Below are 16,127 nucleotides of genomic sequence, written 5' to 3' on the forward strand. Positions count from 1 at the left end.
AGTGACTGTAAGACTTTCTTCAGTAAAGATGGCGGACAGAAATACTAGGAGAGAGGGGTACCCCTACACAGAACTGAACTGGATCAAAGATGGAGGACAGAAATACTAGGAGAGAGGGGTACCCCTACACAGAACTGAACTGGATTAAAGATGGCGGACAGAAATACTAGGAGAGAGGGGTACCCCAACACAGAACTGAACTGGATCAAAGATGGAGGACAGAAACACTAGGAGAGAGGGGTACCCCTACACAGAACTGAACTGGATCAAAGATGGCGGACAGAAATACTATGAGAGAGGGGTACCCCAACACAGAACTGAACTGGATCAAAGATGGCTGACAGAAACACTAGGAGAGAGGGGTACCCCTACACAAAACTGAACTGGATCAAAGATGGCGGACAGAAATACTAGGAGAGAGGGGTATCCCTACACAGAACTGACCTGGATCAAAGATGGTGGACAGAAATACTAGGAGAGAGGGGTACCCCTACACAGAACTGATCTGGATCAAAGATGGAGGACAGAAATACTAGGAGAGAGGGGTACCCCTACACAGAACTGAACTGGATCAAAGATGTCGGAGAGAAATACTAGGAGAGAGGGGTACCCCTACACAGAACTGAACTGGATCAGTTAATTTACGAAAATCGCGATTTAGCAAGCTACCTGACTAGCTAACATTAGCCAGCTAGCTGACTAGCTAACATTAGCCAGCTACCTGACTAGCTAACATTAGCCAGCTAGCTGACTAGCTAACATTAGCCAGCTAGCTGACGAGCTAACATTGACCAACTAGCTGACAAGCTAACATTAGCCAGCTAGCTGACTAGCTAACATTAGCCAGCTAGCTGACTAGCTTTATGGGTGTTGTGACATGAGTATGAAATTGTCATTCTGGTTGTTTTAGGGACTCCTGAAACAACCAGCAAACCAGGCTGTCGTTTTGTTAAACAGTGGATGTATAGAATCTAGCTAGCTGAAGAATTTACTGCAAATTGAATGTACAATTGTGTAAGCTTGCCTTGCTGATATTTGCCATGCAGATAGATGAAATAACGTAGCTAGCTATGTTCTTGCATATTGTGCAGTGGTTGATTAAAATACCTGTATGCCTATGGATGTGTAGCTAGCTATCTAGCCGATCTGTGTATGGACCCAAACGTTTGCTATACATAGTTGTATCAACTTCAGTTGTATCACTTCAGTTGTACCAGTTGTATCAACTTCAAAACAGCCTGAATGACATTAATGAAGCCTATGGATTGAGCAGAATATAATATCATGTTGTGCCAAGGATACAAGTCGTATATACATGTAGTTATTACCATGCATGAGATCCCCACATTGTAGCCTGTACATTTAATATATTCACTGATCATGTACTCTACCTTGGCAAATAAAGGTGCAGTTTAGGTATGAATGTCTTTGAGATTATTTTTCAGTCATATCCAATACCAGGAGTATCAAATTCCAGTCTTTGAATGACGCTGTGTCTGCATGTATGGATTACAATTATACACTTCAACAGTGTTTACCAATCTTGGTCCTGGGACATCAATGGTTACACATTGTAACTAATAGACTAGAAACAGGATTTAACTAGCTAATTCATATATTCAGAAATATGATAAAAACAGAACACTACACTTCCTATGCATCATGTAAATACTCAAACACTGGTTCATCTCAACATCTAATGCCCTTCATCTGCATTGATCTGATAAACACAGGATAGGTGGAGTATTTCATCACATTACACTTCAACCAGTAGAGAATGTGAAACGCTTTATTGAAAAGCTCATTAACCAAGTGTTATAAATACAAGTTTAATCTGTCCTTCAATGCACATCTGTTGTGCATTATAAAAACAGAGGAAGAAAGAGGAGGTGGTGAGAGAGGTGTAAAAGACAGAAAGGGAAAGAGGTAAGCACATAGGAGCAGGGAAGGCAGCACATGATTAATGAATCACAGTGCTATAAATATTCTCTCAGTTAATCACAATTACATAATGATGGGACTGGGGTTTGGCATCCTCTCACATCAAAACATATCTGCAGACAAGAGACAGATGGAGAGAGAGAGCATGTTTAAGCCTTGTGTTTTTAGTTTTTATTCTGACATTGTTAGTCATCAATCAGGAGGTGAAATGTAAAACTGACTTGGGATCATTAACTCTGGGACTACTGCATCTCTATCTGTATTTCAATGTAAAGCATCTCTTTAATAATACTTCCTATATAATATAAACTGACTTGGGATCATTAACTCTGGGACTACTGCATCTCTATCTGTATTTCAATGTAAAGCATCTCTTTAATAATACTTCCTGTATAATATAAACTGACCTGGGATCATTAACTCTGGGACTACTGCATCTCTATCTGTATTTCAATGTAAAGCATCTCTTTAATAATACTTCCTGTATAATATAAACTGACCTTGGATCATTAACTCTGGGACTACTGCATCTCTATCTGTATTTCAATGTAAAGCATCTCTTTAATAATACTTCCTGTTGACCTGACCAAGTGACCTCTCACCTCTGATCATGCTGTGCCCTCTATGTAGCCAGTTCAGATGCAGGAGGGGTTCACCTACACAGCTGATATAACCTAGAGGATTTAGGGAGAAGGGGAGAGAGGGATGAAGTGAAGGAGAGAGACTGTTATTGAGAAAATAAGGTAGTTAAAGCGACAGTGTTCAACAGGAATCTGTGTGTGGCCTCACCTGGTGTCCACACCACACTAAGTGGCTGCAGAGGACTTTATGCTGAAAAACATGAACGGACACACGAGGACAAACAATATAGTGTAGTTATAGAAATAACAAAGTGTCTTACTATTCTCCATGGTTGGCCCTCTTGTCTATTCTTTGAAGGTGGAAGGAGCCACAGTTATACACCTGAGCCTGTTTACTGCACAACACAATCCATCAATCAGATTGATACATGAATGTGTGGGTTATAGGGTGTCTATATATTATATATTATAGGGCTGCTATCCTTTCACCCTCCTCCATGGCTGTTAGCTAGCTACCTACAAATGCATTTGGAGTTTGTTTTTTTACAGTGATAAATACATCAAGATAGCTAATATGAAGTTAGGTAGTTGCTGATATTTAATTCACTTAGCTAGCTATCTATCTATACAGTATTTGAAGTTGGTTAGATAGCTAGCAAGCCAACTAGCTAGCTCATTTAACAGCTCATTTGAGTTAGCCTGCACTGTAGCTAGTTAGCTAATAATACATTGTTGTTTTTTACATTTTCAAAATCTATTTACTTACTTAATTACTTGAATAGGTTCTCCCAGCCATGTGGACAACTGGAAACAGGGCAGTAAAGTTTGTCACCAGGGCGCTTTAGAGGATATTACTATTGAACTATGTACCCATTTAATAACCAGACCTTCATACAAACTTGCTCTGCTGAATTCTTGACGGCGTCACAATGGGCGGCCTAAGAGGCATCTAGTCCATCTGCTGACTGGACGCAGTTCAGTACACACAAACGACATCATATTAACATTAACTACATCACACCTTCCCAGACCCACTAGCACACATCTTCAGCGCACTCATCTCAACACTGACACACCCCCATCTCCAGCTCCTGCATCACTCTCCACCACATGGCCTCAAACTGCACCATTTTATTTCTCTCCGTCGCCCAGAACTTTACATTTTTAGATAATAAAGCATTTGACCTTTCTATTGCGTTAACAGTAATATTGTACTTCTGACAGACAACTTTCTAACTCCGCCCATAACTTTATGACATCATAACATTCCCAGAAGGATTATTGAGTCATTGTTAGTTTTACACTGAAGACATGATTCTGCCGTTGTGCTGTAGAATTAGGGGATTTTGTCTCTTGTATAATAAGGGACTATTATCTGTCCCAACATCACAGGCCACAAACTTTGATTTAGTTAAAGACTTCCAAAAGTGTTTTAATGGGGTTTCTCCCTGTGCACCTGCCAATGTAAATCCATTGAACGAGACAAGTTACCAGACAGGACATATTGCTAATGCTCTTCCCATTGATAACCTGAATGACAATTATCTTGTGGGCGGTGGTGGTGATGACGGCCTATTGGATGACGTCCTCCATCGATCGGGATTCCCCCAAAAAAGAAGATGCTCTGGATTGATCACTGGAGTCAGATGTGAAGGAGGAGGTTGATCATCAGGAGTCAGATGTGAAGGAGGAGGTTGATCATCAGGAGTCAGATGTGAAGGAGGAGGTTGATCATCGGGAGTCAGATGTGAAGGAGGAGGTTGATCATAGGGAGTCAGATGTGAAGGAGGAGGTTGATCATCAGGAGTCAGATGTGAAGGAGGAGGTTGATCATCAGGAGTCAGATGTGAAGGAGGAGGTTGATCATCAGGAGTCAGATGTGAAGGAGGAGGTTGATCATCAGGAGTCAGATGTGAAGGAGGAGGTTGATCATCAGGAGTCAGATGTGAAGGAGGAGGTTGATCATCAGGAGTCAGATGTGAAGGAGGAGGTTGATCATCAGGAGTCAGATGTGAAGGAGGAGGTTGACCATCAGGAGTCAGATGTGACGGAGGAGGTTGATCATCAGCAGTCAGATGTGAAGGAGGAGGTTGATCATCAGGAGTCAGATGTGAAGGAGGAGGTTGATCATCAGGAGTCAGATGTGAAGGAGGAGGGTGATCATCAGGAGTCAGATGTGAAGGAGGAGGTTGGTCATCAGGAGTCAGATGTGAAGGAGGAGGTTGATCATCAGGAGTCAGATGTGAAGGAGGAGGTTGATCATCAGGAGTCAGATGTGAAGGAGGAGGTTGATCATCAGGAGTCAGATGTGAAGGAGGAAGTTGATCATTAGGAGTCAGATGTGAAGGAGGAGGTTGATCATCAGTGAACCTCTAGGATTGTGGCTGGGCTGGCGTTTACACTTCCAGCTTGGTCATATATTTTGATACCTTGAATGTTGATATTGTGAACCTATGTTATATATTTGTACCTCCTGTTTCAGGAAGTGATGTCACTAAGTACTGCCCCTATATATACAGTGCAGTGAGAAAGTATTCAGACCCCTTCACTTTTTCCACATTTTGTTACGTTACAGCCTTATTCTAAAATGGATAAAAAATGTAAAAAATTCTCATCAATCTACACACAATACCCCATAATGACATCACAATACCCCATAATGGAAAAGTGAAAACAGGTTTTTATAAATGTTTCAAATGTAAAAAAAACAACAACTGAAATATTCTTCAAGGCAGTCACCCTTTGCCTTGATGACAGCTTTGCACACTCTTGGCATTCTCTCAACCAGCTTCATGAGGTAGTCACCTGGAATTAATTTCAATTAACAGGTGTGCCTTGTTAAATGTTGATTTGTGGAATTTCTTTCATTCTTGATGCATTTGAGCCAATCAGTTGTGTTGGGCCAAGGTATGGGTGGCTCTCATGAGGATTGCCACAGGAAATGAAGACCCAGAGTTACCTCTGCTGCAGAAGATACGTTCATTAGAGTTAACCGCACCTCAGATTGCAGCCCAAATAAATGCTTCACAGAGTTCAAGTAACATACACATGTCAACATCAACTGTTCAGAGGAGACTGCGTGAATCAGGCCTTCATGGTTGAATTGCTGCATTCAAAAACACTGTTTACAAAAGCTTTGTCAAAGAACAAGAAGCCTGGCACACTGTTTACAAAAAAAAGCTTTTCTTTCAAAAACAAGGACATTTCTAAGTGACCCCAAACTGTTGAACTGTGTACATCTACATGATGTATTCTTACACCATTTAGGAGCAGTATAGACGTAGTCTGGTCATTATATACAACTACATGATGTATTGTTACACCATGTAGGATCAGTATAGACCTAGTCTGTTCATTATATACATCTACATGATGTATTGTTACACCATGTAGGAGCAGTATAGACCTAGTCTGTTCATTATATACATCTACATGATGTATTGTTACACCATGTAGGAGCAGTATAGACCTAGTCTGTTCATTATTGTAACGCAAGTTGTCATGGAGAGAAGACCAAGGCGCAGCAGGTATGTGAATACTCATCTTTAATTAAAATAAAGGAGTAAATCATCCACTTAACAATACAAACAAAGTGACAACAGCTACAGTTCTGCAGGCTAGAAACGCAGTGCAAAAACAACCACCCACAACCCCAAAGAAAAACACACACACCTATATAGGACTTCCAATCAAAGGCAACTATACACACCTGCCTTCAATTGGAAGTCCAAATCATCCACCCAACATTTAACCAACACAAACATGCCACGTCCTGACCCCAAAACAAAAACACTAGCTCCATCTGCTGGTCAGGACGTGACAATTATATACATCTACATGATGTATTGTCACACCATGTAGGAGCAGTATAGACCTAGTCTGTTCATTATATGCATCTACATGATGTATTGTTACACCATATAGGAGGAGTATAGACCTAGTCTGTTCATTATATACATCTACATGATGTATTGTTACACCATGTAGGAGCAGTATATACCTAGTCTGTTCATTATATGCATCTACATGATGTGTTGTTACACCATATAGGAGCAGTATAGACCTAGTCTGTTCATTATATACATCTACATGATGTATTGTTACACCATGTAGGAGCAGTATATACCTAGTCTGTTCATTATATGCATTTACATGTGTTGTTACACCATATAGGAGCAGTATAGACCTAGTCTGTTGATTATATACATCTACATGATGTATTGTTACACCATGTAGGAGCAGTATAGACCTAGTCTGTTCATTATATACATCTACATGATGTATTGTTACACCATATAGGAGCAGTATAGACCTAGTCTGTTCATTATATACATCTACATGATGTATTGTTACACCATGTAGGAGCAGTATAGACCTAGTCTGTTCATTATAGACATCTACATGATGTATTGTTACACCATGTAGGAGCAGTATAGACCTAGTCTGTTCATTATAGACATCTACATGATGTATTGTTACACCATGTAGGTGTAGCGGGTTTCTTATGCACCACAGGAGAACCCAGAATTGAAGAGCGACACCACGGCTGTCTTTAAAGCTTTTATGTTGATCTGCTGCAATAGTATTATGAAAAGACAGGACAGGAACACATCAGTCTCCAATGCAACGCCTGACAAGTTGTTCTTTCTCTCTCAGTGTTTTCTCAGACTCTCACAATCACACTCATACATAAAGCCATAATGTATAGTATAAAATAATAACCAGTCCTTAATACAAAGAATGTATAATCTTAATTCTTAGACAATAGAACCATACCTGCAATAGTATTATGAAAAGACAGGACAGGAACACATCAGTCTCCAATGCAACGCCTGACAAGTTGTTCTACACAGGAGCATGAAGAAAGGTAAAACACATATCCTGTCTCACATCCCCAATACATTGCTAGGTGCTTTCATTGTTGATAGTAGCAAAATACAACAACTCATGTACAAAACCACTGCAACACAAACAAGTTACAACGTAAAATCGCCTTAGAGGGCAAAAACTACATCCCCCATAATGCACCACAATCACTAGTCGGCAGCTGAGCTAGCCTTCTGCATCACAGAAAGTCATGCTAGCTAGCAACACTTTTAGCACTCTGTAACTATATTAATAACAACAATAAAACTCTGGAAGTTACGTGTTTCGATAGTCTCACATCCCCTTATAACAATATCTACAGCATTAACCTTGGGACGTTTTATTTATTTCACGTTACGGACTTCTACAAAGGAGTAATCTGCAACCCGTACCTTTCTCTCTCAGTGTTTTCTCAGACTGAGGAGATCGGGAGCTAAGGGTAGTACCAGGGTGTTAGTAGGTGACGTAAGCACCCAGATAAAATAAAATACATTTAATGAAACAAAACCTGAAGATGTTAACATCATTCAGCTACTGTAGCTGCCTACCTAACATCAACAGGCATCACCAGTAGCGCAACAATTAAAATTAGAAACCAAAAGTAAAGTTCCTGGCGATCTGACTCCCCCCTTCTGTCTGAACTTGGAATATTCCTGTTCGCGGGCTTTGGCCACTGACCCTCAACCTGATTGTTCTGTTTTGCGTTGTGTACTATTCTAATAATTTGAAGTTTGCTGCAATAACCATTTTAACTCTACTACATATTTATCACTGTAAAAAACAAACTCCAAATGCATTTGTAGGTAGCTAGCTAACAGCCATGGAGGAGGGTGAAAGGATAGCAGCCCCAACTGTCAGTGAGAGAGGAGGCTATTCTGGATAGGGCCGGTACTTTTGTGTAGTTCCTGTCCCTAGAAGTGAGGACGGAGATAATAGTAACATAATATTCAGTGTGGTGTAATTTGACTATAATGAAGTCTGTTTCTTGTGAGGTTTTCTGTCCTCAGATAAAGAGCTCTATGAAAGCCAGTCTACATATGAAGAGGTCCCAATGAAGAGCAGTGGTTCTCAGTCCTGGGGACTCAGAGAGGCACATTGTTGTTTTTGCCTTCACACTGCACAGCTGATTCAAATGATCAACTCATCATCAAGCTTCAAGTGGTATTTATGTATTCATTTGTGATGCCATCCTTGATATGATCCTGTTATTGTCACATGCTACGCATGTACATATGTGTGCCCATGCATCTATCAATCCAATGTTATCATGATTTGTTATCAGGGATATTATACTTTAGTAATCCACAATGACCTGGTGATGTAACAGTCTAATAATTACATTGTCTTCCATATTCCTACAGATACCTTGTAACTGGAGATTCCTTCAAAATGATTGCCTACAGTTACCGTGTAGGGCACTGCAAGGTTGGGTGACCAGGGTCATCTGGGACTGCCTCCTGGAGGAATTCAGGCGTGTGAAGGCTACCTGTGTCCTGCGTAACTTCATGAGGATGGACACGAGGACCAGAAGGGGATCAGCAGCTCACCGCCGTGTGCCAGAGGAGGAGTCTGCTGCTCTGCAGGATGTTTCAAGGATGGGGTCCAACAACGCAGCAAGAGAGGCAATCCGTGTGCAGGATATCTTCACCTCCTACTTCTTCAAAGAGGCTGCTGTTCCCTGGCAACACCATAGACGTCACTATGCACAACCAAAGGCTCTTTTAAGAGCCATTCACATTGCAATAAGAGTATTCTTGCATTTACTGAGCTATGTCAACTGCAGTTATTCAATTCACAGTTTCTCTCCCTTTGATTTCTACTTCTCAGGTAAGGGTGCTGTGTAGGTAAGGGTGTGTGATGTCTGTACAAAAACAAAACAGGCTATTTTAAATCATCCATATTGAAAAGAAATTTAACAATTAGACACCCTATAACCCACACCTACACACTCATGTATCAATCTGATTGATGGATTGTGTTGTGCAGTAAGCAGGTTCAGGTGTATAACTGTGGCTCCTTCCACCTTCAAAGAATAGGCAAGAGGGCCAACCATGGAGAATAGTAAGACACTTCATTATTTCTATAACTACGCTATATTGTTTGTCCTTGTGGGTCCGTTCATGTTTTTCAGCATAAAGTACTCTGCAGCCACCTAGTGTGGTGTGGACACCAGGTGAAGCCACACAGAGATTCCTGTTGAACACTGTTGCTTTAACTACCTTATTTTCTCAATAACAGTCTCTCTCCTTCACTTCATCCCTCTCTCCTCTTCTCCCTAAATCCTCTAGGTTATATCAGCTGTGTCGGTGAACCCCTCCTGCATCTGAACTGGCTACATAGAGGGCACAGCATGATCAGAGGTGAGAGGTCACTTGGTCAGGTCAACAGGAAGTATTATTAAAGAGATGCTTTACGTTGAAATACAGATAGAGATGCAGTAGTCCCAGAGTTAATGATCCCAGGTCAGTTTATATTATACAGGAAGTATTATTAAAGAGATGCTTTACATTGAAATACAGATAGAGATGCAGTAGACCCAGAGTTAATGATCCCAGGTCAGTTTATATTATACAGGAAGTATTATTAAAGAGATGCTTTACATTGAAATACAGATAGAGATGCAGTAGTCCCAGAGTTAATGATCCAAGGTCAGTTTTGTATTTCACCTCCTGATGACTAACAATGTTAGAATAAAAAATAAAAACACAAGGTTTAAACATGCTCTCTCTCTCCATCTGTCTCTCGTCTGCAGATATGTTTTGATGTGAGAGGATGCCAACCCCCAGTCCCATCATCGCCACCTCACCTGCTTTTAAGAACCTTTGTGCCAACGAGAGACACTATTATGTAATTGTGATGAACTGAGAGAATATTTATGTAGCACTGTGATTCATTAATCATGTGCTGCCTTCCCTGCTCCTATGTGCTTACCTCTTTCCCTTTCTGTCTTTTACACCTCTCTCACCTCCTCCTCTTTCTTCCTCTGTTTTTATAATGCACAACAGATGTGCATTGAAGGACAGATTGAACTTGTATTTATAACACTTGGATAATGAGCTTTTCAATAAAGCGTTTCACATTCTCTACTGGTTGAAATGAAGTGTAATGTGATGAAATACTCCACCTATCCTGTGTTTATCAGATCAATGCAGATGAAAGACATTAGATGTTGAGATGAACCAGTGTTAGAGTATTTACATGATGCATAGGAAGTGTAGTGTTCTGTTTTTTAACATTACATTTCTGTATTTTTGAATTAACTATTTAAATCCTGTTTCTAGTCTATTAGTTACAATGTGTAACCATTGATGTCCCAGGACCAAGATTGGTAAACACTGTTGAAGTGTATAATTGTAATACATACATGCAGACACAGCGTCATTCAAATACTGGAATTTGATACTCCTGGTATTGGATATGACTGAAAAATAATCTCAAAGACATTCATACCTAAACTACACCTTTATTTGCCAAGGTAGAGTACATGATCAGTGAATATATTAAATGTACAGGCTACAATGTGGGGATCTCATGCATGGTAATAACTACATGTATATACGACTTGCATCCTTGGCACAAAGTTACATTATATTCTACTCAATCCATAGGCTTCATTAATGTCATTCAGGCTGTTTTGAAGTTGATACAACTGGCTATGATAGCTGAGGTTCATAGGTTCTGAACTAATATGTATACCAAACGTTTGGGTTCATACACAGATCGGCTAGATAGCTAGCTACACATCCATAGGCATACAGGTATTATAATCATCCACTGCACAATAAGCAAGAACATAGCTAGCTACGTTATTTCATCTATCTGCATGGCAAATATCAGCAAGGCAAGCTAACACAATTGTACATTCAATTTGCAGTAAATTCTTCAGCTAGCTAGATTCTATACATCCACTGTTTCACAAAACGACAGCCTGGTTTGCTGGTTGTTTCAGGAGTCCCTAAAACAACCAGAATTACAATTTCATACTCATGTCACAACACCCATAAAGCTAGTCAGCTAGCTGGCTAATGTTAGCTAGTCAGCTAGCTTGTTAATGTTAGCTAGTCAGCTAGCTGGTTAATGTTAGCTAGCTGGCTATTGTTAGCTAGTCAGCTAGCTGGTTAATGTTAGCTAGTCAGTTAGTTGGTTAATGTTAGCTAGTCAGCTAGCTGGTTAATGTTAGCTAGTCAGCTAGCTGGCTAATGTTAGCTAGTCAGCTAGTTGGTTAATGTTAGCTAGTCAGCTAGCTTGCTAAATCGCGATTTTCGTAAATGAACTTTACGATTAAAAAAAGCATAATCGTTTGTCTCTACATTAACTAACATTCCTGTAAACTGTACATGTTTTTGCATGATTCGTTATGACGTTATAATCCCTTACATTTGCTTCCATCCTAGTATTTCTGTCCGCCATCTTAGATCCAGATCAGTTCTGTGTAGGGGTACCCCTCTCTCCTAGTATTTCTGTCCGCCATCTTTGATCCAGTTCAGTTCTGTGTAGGGGTACCCCTCTCTCCTAGTATTTCTGTCCTCCATCTTAGATCCAGTTCAGTTCTGTGTAGGGGTAACCCTCTCTCCTAGTATATCTGTCCGCCATCTTTGATCCGGTTCAGTTCTGTGTAGGGGTACCCCTCTCTCCTAGTATTTCTGTCCGCTGTAATAAATATATCGCATAAGCTGGTCTATTGCGCAACACTTATCTGCTGATACAAAAGACACATTCTGTGTTGAACGGATACTAGCTATACACGCACACCCAGAAACAGATGGCCGACTTAGACCTTACACAGCACTGATAAAACAGGAAATGCCCTGATCACAGGGGCCAGCGGCCAGTCTCGCAATAACATCTTGTGACTACAGAGACACACAGACAAGGACTCAGCACAAAATACACACGTACACACACACACAAACCCATCCCAGAGGGCTGGGTCAGTGGAACAAAGAACACACTCATGGACCAATGGGGAGTCGACACCGACCCGAGACCAGATCGTCACTCCACTCAACGACCAGTCAGGAGGACGAATCTACAAGACTCAACCTACGTCATAGCATTACAATCATGTTGTATAAAACAGATGCACACTATGTTTTGGGGCTCTCTTCCGCTAGTTCCATAAGAGCTAAAAGAACGAGTCTGTGCACGTTTTGCCAAATATCTTTGTCTCTTAATAAAGCTGCCTTACTATAATTGAATCCACCCGGTCCAGCGTCTTGACTTGGTCTCCTTCTCAAGTAACTGATCATCAACAAAACTTGGTAGCAGAGGATGGTTTCATACTTCTGAATTCGGTCCATAGATGGTTGATGTGAGAGGGGACAAGTCCAGGACAATCTCGTGAGGACGGGTGACCTGTCCGCAGGAGCCATCGGTGATTCTACTTGCCCCGGGAAACTGATCAACGAGCTCGACTAATAAAAGGTAAGCAGAGCCTGTTAAAACAAAATCTGCATATTGTATTATAGTCTTTATCCAAATTTTGATCAGAAGTACCAGGCGTGAGTATGAATTACTGTTAATATTGTATAGGATTGTAATAACAAAATGTAAGGGCTGAGTACAAGGATATTTGTGGTAATAGGCTTGATACCAAGTAGCATCAGTAGAAACTGGGATTGGTACAAATGTATACCGTGAGATTATGACCATTCACCGTGGCGTGTGGATAAGGGACATCAATAGAAAGTCGGATACATAAAAATGGAATAAAGAGATCGTGTGTGGATAGTGAATAGAGTGAACAGAGAGACCGTGTGTCGATCGCCCATGCTAAATTAAAAGCCTGTGTGGCGCAACATTGATAGTATACATCTGCTAACTAGAGAAGGCCTACTGGAATAGCTGACCAGAAGGGAACACTCAGAACAAGCGGATTCAGTAAAGTAAATATAACTTAAACATATTAATCTTGTAAAATTATTTAGTTTCGTCCCGGAGATCTGGAATTTATTCTGGTTCCGGTTTTGACTTTGCTTAGGGAATAATTGAAGTAGCAAGTAGGTAGATAAACCGATTTTGGTCGGAAGTCCCGTACATTGTAAAATTATTTAGTTTCATCCCGGAGATCTGGAATTTATTCTGGTTCCGGTTTTGACTTTGCTTAGGGAATAATTGAAGTAGCAAGTAGGTGGATAAACCGATTTTGGTCGGAAGTCCCGTACATTGTAATAACGTGTTTAGTTTCGTCCCGGAGATCTAGAAATAGTTCCGGTTTTGACTTTGTTTAGGGAGGGATTTGTGCGCCTCCAGTGCGTCTGGAATTTGTTTCCAGCCCTGTTTGAGTGTGCTTGTTTGTACGTACCCCGAAGGCGGAAACTATACCAATAGTTTGGGTTTCAGCCCGGGTGTGCGATCTGTCTGTCTATAGAACTGAGTGAGGATTTGATTTGCAAGTACTGCGGGGGACCTAAATAACATTGAACACCAAATTGGGGTAATCACCGGGGAGTTGGTATTGACCGGGTTAATGTTTTAGCCTATTCAAAATATTAGTCCTAATATTTCAAAAAACTTTGTTTACGAGGGTGGGGCACCAGAGATAAGCTCGAGTCAGCACCGTGAATACATCGCTGGTCTTGACCAACGACGAGCTAAGTACATTTAACATTTTAGTCATTTAGCAGACGCTCTTATCCAGAGCGACTTACAGTGGTGAATGCATACATTTCATACATATCATACATTTTTTTTTTTTTTTTTCTGTGCTGGCCCCCCGTGGGAATCGAACCCACAATCCTGGTGTTGCAAACACCATGCTCTACCAACTGAGCTACAGGGAAGGTATACAAAGCATACAAAGATAGAGGGACATTTATACAAATAATAACATGGCAGCTATTCCGCCCACCAAACTTAAATTCAGCGAATATTTGGAACAAAAAATACAGGATAGAGCTGGAGGAGAGGAACAATATAAAGTAATAAGAAAAGTGTGGGAGGAAGTGAAGTTGAGATGGACACAGGCGGGCTATTTTAGTGGGGGAGCTCCCACTAAAGGCCAGCTGATGGTGAGCAGGCGATAGAACAGGATAGGATGCTACTAGAACAAAAAACATTTTTGTAGAATTTCCATTCCAACATTTGGAAATTGACTTATTGAACTATTCCGAATTGAGATATTATCCCTAGAGTTGGTTTACTGGGATCTATCTCTTTAAAGAATGAATGACAGATTAGCTAATCAGGTAGAGCCTATAGAATGCCAGAGTTAGAGATACCAGAACAGGTAGACATAGAAATTAAAGATATACTGGCAGAGCACATGAGAAGACTGTTTGTTAACCAAACCCGTATGTCCAAGAATTTGTGTCCAACAGGTGAATTACAGGAGAAGGTGATTCACTCAATCCAACCAGGAGACTGGGTGTGGATCCAGTCCCTGAGGAGAAAAAACTGGAAGCAGTCCCGTTGGGAAGGCCCATACCAGGTTCTGTTAAACCACTGCTTTTGCCATTAGAAAAGCTGAGAGAGTCACTTGGGTCCACATTACCCACTGCAAGGAGGTATGTACACATATGAACACTGTTGATCACACACAGAGTTAGGAGAAGAACCGATACCAATAGGGTCCGGGGGTTACCTCCTTAACGAAGATTTCCTATCCCGACCGTTCATCACTGTGTGTGCTCCTAGAGGTGTGAGTATGGGGTGGTACCTAGCAGAGAGACTAAGGGCAGGAGAGGGTTGGCGGTTTTTGGAAAGAGTTTAGACTCTGAGCTGCATCATAGTCTAATCTGACTGATACATTCAGATCCACCACCTTCTGGTACAAATCATACGATACCGTTGTCATTGAGAAGAAGTAGAAGATAAACTATATAATACACTGATGAGTGACTTACAAAATAAGGAGTCAAAGAAGATCAAGATGTAGGATTTAAGGTAAACATTAAACAATTTCCTGGGAAAGAAGACAACTGTATAGGAATGGGGGTTGGCCAGATTGAAGTGCTCAGCCAACACACCTCGGTTCACCTGGATTCCTGATGAGCACCAGTGTTATAGATACAAGAATGGCACCGAGAATTAAGATGATTTTAATGGCTGGAAAGGTAATCGTTAATGGGACTGACTTAGGTTTGAAAGCACAGGAGAAAATGTGTAACCTCATAGCACCTATAACTGATGAAGGGTGGGCTAGTACCAGCAAAGGACGCATACGACAAAAATTACCACAAAGGGTGGTTAGGAACTTGCGCCCTGGGGTTATTGGTCCAACCAGTTTAAATTAGTGATAAGAGACCAGTTATAGGAGGCTAAAGTAGGTACAGGAGGAGTTTTGACCAGGATGGGAGTAGCTTTGTCTAGATGGATGCTATTGGCATCCTCAGGGAAGTTCCAGATGAATACAAAGCTATGAATCAAATATATTCATGAATGAAACCGGGGATGCAGTAAAGAGGTTCTCTGACCAATTATCCGCCACCCCCCTCATGACCTGGTAAAATAGACTGACTCTCGATATGTTATTGGCAAAGGAGGATAGTGTAGGTAGAATGATTAGGTTCATTGCTGTACGTACATTCCTGATAACACAGCCCATGTTTGGGAAATGGAAAAGTGTTGTAGGAACTGTATTATGGGCTGCCTTCACCGGTATGAGTGTGTTTGTGTTGTGTGGTTGTTGTTTGGTCCCGTGTGCGAGAGGTCTTATTTCCAGGATTCTGGAGAGATTGATAACGGAGCAGATGGGCAACCGGAATGATGCCTTTGATGGAAGTGACCCCGGAGGACACT

General features: G+C 41.0%; 1 protein-coding gene across 1 annotated transcript in view; it reads right to left on the reverse strand.

Moving 5' to 3' along the window:
- The window catches only part of LOC115186748 (zinc finger protein 180-like), a gene marked incomplete at both ends in the record, with an annotated part of 83,271 nt that overhangs the window by 11,441 nt on the left and 55,703 nt on the right, over positions 1-16,127 (reverse strand). The gene's annotated exons all lie outside the window — the stretch shown is intronic.

This window comes from Salmo trutta, unplaced genomic scaffold (genome assembly GCF_901001165.1).
Source record: "Salmo trutta unplaced genomic scaffold, fSalTru1.1, whole genome shotgun sequence".
Lineage (NCBI taxonomy): Eukaryota > Metazoa > Chordata > Actinopteri > Salmoniformes > Salmonidae > Salmo > Salmo trutta.